General features: G+C 34.9%; 1 long non-coding RNA gene across 1 annotated transcript; it reads right to left on the reverse strand.

Moving 5' to 3' along the window:
• Window positions 1–230: 230 nt before the first annotated feature.
• On the reverse strand, window positions 231–1,355 carry LOC137825829 (uncharacterized). Its single transcript, XR_011083358.1, has 2 exons — window positions 710–1,355; window positions 231–585 (listed from the first exon to the last, which is right to left on the reverse strand). It is a non-coding gene; the product is annotated as an uncharacterized lncRNA (long non-coding RNA).
• Window positions 1,356–7,331: the final 5,976 nt, after the last annotated feature.

Below are 7,331 nucleotides of genomic sequence, written 5' to 3' on the forward strand. Positions count from 1 at the left end.
TACAATGTTCTTTAATTTCCAAGGAAAAAGAAGTGGGCCGTCTTTTAATTCTACAAAGAGAACAAAGGCAAGCGACTCTTTGGCTCCAATTCCTTTTCATCACACAAAAATTACAAAAAAAAAAGACATCATGGTTCGAGTTATTATCTGAAAGAGATGGATGCCCAAAGAACTATATCAACCATTTGAGGCTGAAGTAATTCCACACCCAAACATTTCAAACACAGTCATTATATATAAATTTGCTTCATTAAATCTATTTAAATTATGTAGTTTAACAGCTAGAAGAACGTTCATTTGCACACCATATATATAGGTGTGTGTGTGTAGCTTCCATTCCATTAATTTGAAATATGACAGAAAAAAAGAAGATTAAGAAGACGTAAACAGCAAAGAGAATATGAGCGAAAGGATGAAGGTGAAAAGAAGGAGGAAAAGAACCAAGTTCCTACTTTTTGAAAGGAGAAGGAAAATGGTTATATATACATTCTTTAAACTGTAATAGAGGGTTCCTCTCTGTCATTCTGAAGGCTTTTGAGGCTATATAAAAGACTATGAACAAGCAGTGTCTAGCATCTGTTTTATCTGAAAAAATAAATGATAAACAGATTAATAACTTGTTTCTTGGTATGGGTAAAATATGATCCAAAAAAAAAAAAGATTCGTCACAACCCTGGGTCAGACTCAGAGCTCGTGACTAATCACTCACTTTAGTGAATGGCCAGAATGCATCAGAAGCAGAAGCAACAGTACTATATATCTGTAAGCTGTAACGTTATCTTTTGTCTTTGTCGAAGTCTTAACTTCAATTTTGCATGTTAGTCTAAGCTCATCAACAATGGAAGTTTTGTGATTGGTGACGAATTTTCAATATAGCTATCAAGCTTCTAAAAAACATGCGACTGTAATATCAATGATAACTTCTGTAACTGTATGGAACACAATAAAATCGTAATCACAAGTACAGTTTAAAGCATGGTAACTATAACTATAAAATGATTCATCACACACATGTCAATCTATACACAGAGAAAGAAGTATGGATGTGATATAAAAAGGAAGAAAGATAAAGAAAAATAAAGAAGGCATTTGTGTGATGATTAAAAAACAGTCTACAAACTACAATTTTGTTCATGTCCTCTAGGTTTCTAGGGTGTTTATGACTGCATAATTTTCATTAATATAATTCCTCTTACACTAATTAACCAGCAAAACCTGTGTAGGTTTTCATTTTCAGAGAGTGTATGAGAATGATAGAAATGATAGTGTTTGGTGAGAGGGATAGTGGCTCCCAGAATGGTAGAAGTTGAGACAGTAACCTCCATGAAAAAATAGTTGCCAAACCACTTGGACTAAGGCACCGCCACTCCAATCATGTTACACTTATAGTCACGCTCACTTGCAATTTTGTCAAATTTGTATTTATACATAACTTAATTTTAATTTATAAAAAAATAAATTTCATCATTTTCTACTAATCTTTCTTCTTGAAGATTTCACTTTCTAACTAGAATATTTAGTTTACTAAGAAACAATATTACGAATTGAATTGTTGTTTTATGTTGATGAGACCACTTTCTTCCTCTTATATCTAATTTTTCTTTCTTATTTTATTTTTATCTATAATTTATATTTCTAAATTAATTACAATCTAACACTTTTTATATTTCATAATATCCACAATCTCCCTACCAATTAAAAGATAAGGAGGATTTTTTTTCCTGAAAGATTTTTTCATAAAAATAGATCTCAGGACCCTTTTCACTTTTTTTTATCAACAATAATGATTGAATAACAGGATGGTTCAACCTTTATACATAAAAAAAAAAAGATATTTTCACCCTAACTCAGCTTAAATGAGAACTAACAAATTCATCGTAATAAATCCTAATACTATGCATATTGAGAACGAAAGCAGCCATCAATCACTCCAACTTAAAGTAGAGGTAACGTTAAGCAATTTACTCTTTATTCCAGGGAATTAGAAACTGCCTCTATTTGAAGTCATAGCAAACAAAATTCTAAATGTTTATCTTTTTCAAGTTTATCCTTCTTTTTGTACTTTAAAGTATTCGGTACTGATTTTTATAAAGTTAGGTCATTTTCTTAAGGATAAGGATTAAAAGTACTTAGTTCCAAGAAAAAAAAAGTAATTAGTATTTCACAAATAAATTTATACCTAATTTTTAAGAAATTAATATTTTAATCTCTAATACCAAGCTTTAAATGACCATTATTCTATAATCACTGAAAAAAAAAGGGTGTGATATCAAATATTGTTGCAATGGTTTTAGTATCTCTTATGTTTTAATTATGCTAGTTAAATATGATCCAATTATGCTAGTTCCATAAAATGTATAGTGCTAGTGTAAGGAAAAAAGAGAAGAAGAAACAGAGTTTTAAGAAGCAAAAAACAGTAATTCTGTATTATGTGAAAATATACCACTAAGGGTATATTTATAGAATACAACAATACAGTATATTCAGAAAACTAACTATAGCTGATGAATACCCTAAATACCCCTGTATAAGGCTAACATTAGATGGGTTCACATACATACTTAACATCCCTCCTTAAACTTATGGTGGGATTAATGACTACCATAAGTTTATCTCTGAAATGAGTAAAAGCTGACTTAGAGAGGGGTTTGGTAAGCACATCAGCTACTTGATATCGTGCAGGAAGGTGAACCAAAGACACTTTCTTCTTTTGAACATAGTCTCGAACAAAATGCATATCTAGTTGAAAGTGTTTGGTCCTGGAGTGCATAATTGGGTTAGCACTTAAGAGAACAGCTCCCAAATTATCAGAAAAAATCTTAGGCAATGAAGGGGGAATGTGTAGCTCATTGAGTAAGGCCAGAAGCCATATAATATCTGCTAAGACTGCCGCAATGCTTCTATACTCAGCTTCTGTACTGCTCCGTGACACAACTTTTTGTTTATGAGAACTCCATGAGATAATGTTTGAACCAAGGAAAACCGCATATCCTGTTGTTGATTTTCTATCATCCATATCTGTGCCCCAATCTGCATCAGCAAAACCAAGGATGGAGAAATGAGAATTGCGTTTGATAAGGAGGTCGTGATTGGTGGTACCAGCAAGGTAGCGTAGAATTCTTTTGACTGCTTTCCAATGATGATCTTGTGGGTTATGCATGAACTGACATGCTTTGTTCACTGCATAAGATAAATCGGGTCGAGTGATGAGAATATATTGTAAAGCTCCTACCACAGATCGATATAGAGTAGCATCGGAAACAGCAGTGGAGCCATCCTGTTGAAGGCGAAGAGTAGACAACATAGGGGTTGGTTGAGCTTTTGTAGTGGTCATATCAGTACGTCGCAAAAGATCATTAATATATTTAGTCTGAGAAAGGTGAAGACTTCCATCAGCAACCTTTGAAACTTCAATGCCAAGAAAATAATGCAGTGGACCGAGATCCTTAAGAGCAAATCTGGAACCTAAATGAGAAATAATAGATTTAATGGCATGCATAGATGATCCAGTGATGATTATATCATCCACATAAATGAGCACAAATATCGTAGAAGTATTAGTAAACTGAATAAATAGAGAAGTATCACTTTTTGTAGAATGGAAACCAAGATCTTCAAGAGTACAACTTAGCTTAGTAAACCAGGATCGTGGTGCCTGTTTTAAACCATATATAGCTTTATGTAACTTACAAACAAGAGTAGGATCAGAGGATTCAAAACCTGGTGGTTGATTCATGTAGACATCTTCTGTGAGATCTCCATTCAAAAAGGCATTATTTACATCAATTTGATGTACAGGCCAATTGTTCGAAACAACATGAGATAACACAACTCTAATGGTAATAGGTTTGACAACAGGACTAAAAGTTTCATTATAGTCCAAACCTGGAGATTGAGTGAAGCCTTTTGCCACTAACCGTGCTTTATGTCGTTGAAAAGTGCCATCCGCATTGAACTTGTTTTTGAAAATCCATTTGCAACCCACAACTTTAGCACCAGAGGGCAGAGAAGTGAGACTCCATGTTCTATTTTGAAGAAGAGCTCGATATTCATCTTGCATAGCTGGTAACCAAGATGAGGATGATAAGGCAGCTTTAAGAGAGACTGGTTCATGAGCATAAGAGACAGTAGTTGTATAAGTCTTAGGTTTAAACACTCCAGCTTTGGACCGAGTTATCATAGGATGAGCATTTTCCATTATAGGAGAATCAGGGGAAACCTCATTAATAATAGAAGAAGGAAAACAGGTTCTGGAGATATAGGTGGTGTAGTGTGTGAAACTGGTGCTGGAACAGGTAAAGTGTTATGAGAAGGAGCAGGTAAAAGCATAAGCATAGAAGGAGTATGAGAAGAAAAATCCACAAAATCAGAAGAGATGTTAAAATTGTTCTCAGGGAGAGAGTAAGGAAATAATTTTTCATTAAAAACAACATGGCGAGATACATATAATTTTCCAGTATTAGATAAACACATATAGCCTTTGTTTTGTAAACTATACCCAAGAAAAACACAACATGTAGAGCGAAAATTGAATTTATTCTTATGATATGGACGTAGAAGAGGATAACATGCACAACCAAAAGGTTTTAAGTGAGCATAATTAGGTTTAATACCAAATAAAGTTTCATATGGATTTTTATTGTTAAGCACAGAGGTAGGTAAAATATTAATAATATGAACAGCAGCATGAAACGCTTCAGCCCAGAATTTTAAAGGTAAAACAGTAGCAGCAAGAATGGTTAAACCAGTATCAACCACATGCCTATGTTTACGTTCTATGGCACCATTTTGTTCATGAGTGTAAGCACATGTTAATCTATGGTGAATACCATGCTCATGCAGGAAAGATTTAAAACATAAAAATTCTTTAGCATTATCAGTTTGTATAGCCTGAAGACGCTTACCAGTTTGATTTTCAACTAAAGACTTAAACTTTTTAAAAATAGAGAAAGCCTGAGATTTACTATGTAAGACATACAACCATGTATACTTAGAAAAAGCATCAAGAAAAGAGATATAATAGCATGCTCCAGTGGAAGAAAGAATGGGTGCAGGACCCCAAATATCAATATAGATCAATTGCAAAGGAGAATTATAAACAGTAGTTGAGGCTTTAAAAGGCATTTGAGTAGCTTTGCCAAATACACATGCATCACAAAACTGTTTGCAACCATCAAATTGAATATTACAATTTTGTAAAACTGTTTTAACAGTATTGTAGTTACAATGGCCTAGTCTAGCATGCCAAAGCTGTATATCAGAATTTACAGATTTAAGAACAGTGTTGTTTGCATTAGCAAAAACAGAAAGAAGAGGCTCAGGAAACACATAGATGCCATCTTTAACAATTCCGTGAAGCAGAGTCTGTTTGGTTACCTGATGTTTCACATAACAATCGTTAGGAAAAAATTCAAAGTAGACATTATTATCTTTGGCAAACTGAGAAACACTAAGTAAGTTCTTTGTGATGTGAGGAACATGAAGAAGATTTCGTAAGATAAAAGCCGTATTAGTGTGTGATGAAGTATATTTCGCAGTACCAATATGTGCAATACGCATACCTGTACCATTACCAATTCGAACTTGATCAGCACCTTGATAAGAGGATTTATTTAGAAAGACTTCTGAATCATTTGTGATATGATGAGATGCCCCACTATCAGGGTACCACAGAGGATCAGATACAGTGGATGGTGCTCCAAGAATGGAGGATTGTTCATCTGGGTGAGAAGGAAATTGAGACATGTTAGCAGTGAAGGAATGTTGTTCAGACGGATCATACCTGTGCCAACAACGAAGCGCTGTATGACCAATTTTGCCACAAATCTGGCACGGATGTTTAACGGTGTGCCAAGGCATATTGAAATTTGAAGCATTGTTGTTGGGAATACGAGTATTGGTAAAGCGATTGGAGCGAGAAGAACCATGGTTTCTTGAAGGCATACGGCCACCACGAGAAGAATTAGGGTTAAACCGAGAACGAGAATTTGTAGGGTTTGTAACATTGATATTTCCCGAAACAGTATTGGCCTGGAGAAGAGACGATTGCGTTTTGTGCTTTTCAAAACGCTCTTCTTGAGCAAGTAGCAAGGCTTCAAGATCATCAACACTATATGGATCTGTGCGTGATAAAATTGATGTAATGAAACCATCATACTCATCGGAGAGCCCATCAAGAATCGCTTCGATGTGTTCCTCAGTGGAGATATCAGCACCCACCGCTGCCAAATTATCTACCGTTTTCTTTATATCCAGAAGATAAGTGGATACAGACTTATCATTTTTGGGGGTTTTGAGAAGAAGCTTCAGTTTCTTGATTGTGGCCCTGGTACGAGATGCGTATGAAGTGCAGAGGCATTTTCAAATGTCAGTAGATTTCTCGAGACCAACCATCTTCGTAAGAACAGTGGACGTCATCGACGCAAGGAGCCAGGCAACAATCAAGTGATCTTGTTGGGTATAATGAAGATAGGCATCGTTAGGTTTGTGAGGTTGACCAGCGGTGGACGGTAGGTACCGATCAGGGACACCACTATCGTCAAGAAAATGTTCAAGATTAAGACCCCTAATTGTAGCCAGAACTTGCTGCTTCCAAAGAAGAAAATTGTCATTATCCAGTTTTAGGGTGATGGGAATAGTGAACTGATGTGGTAGAAGAGACCCCATGGGAAAAGATGAAGATGAAGAATTGATGGTGGAAGATGTAGAAGAAGAAGACGTAGTAGCGGAAGACATGGCTGAAGAAAAAAAAATCAGCTCTGGATACCATGTAAGGAAAACAGAGAAGAAGAAACAGAATTTTAAGAAGCAAAAAACAGTAATTCTGTATTATGTGAAAATATACCACTAAGGGTATATTTATAGAATACAACAATACAGTATATTCAGAAAACTAACTATAGCTAATGAATACCCTAAATACCCCTGTATAAAGCTAACATTAGATGGGTTCACATACATACTTAACAGCTAGTTATATTTTTAATTTTACTCGATGACTTTAAATGGAATATAAAAATGAAAGTGTAACTAGTGAACATACATAATTTTGATTAGGAAAGATTAAATATGTAAGTTAGGTTGTACTAAAAATAAGAGTGACAATATTAAACTTGAATTTGGAAGAAGATCGAAGAGAAATTTGAAGGGAAAAGAAAAAGAAAAAGAGAAAAACGGTAGGTTTTGTATCTTGAGATTGAATAGAAGAAGAGTGATGACGTAAGAAATGCTTTGTTTGGGATATGTGTCACTGCTTTGCTTTGCTTTCTCTGTCTAATCTTTTCTCTTCCACAGATTCCTTTCTCGGACGCATGCCATATCATTTCTCGCCT

The sequence above is a fragment of the Phaseolus vulgaris genome, chromosome 8, assembly GCF_000499845.2.
Source record: "Phaseolus vulgaris cultivar G19833 chromosome 8, P. vulgaris v2.0, whole genome shotgun sequence".
Lineage (NCBI taxonomy): Eukaryota > Viridiplantae > Streptophyta > Magnoliopsida > Fabales > Fabaceae > Phaseolus > Phaseolus vulgaris.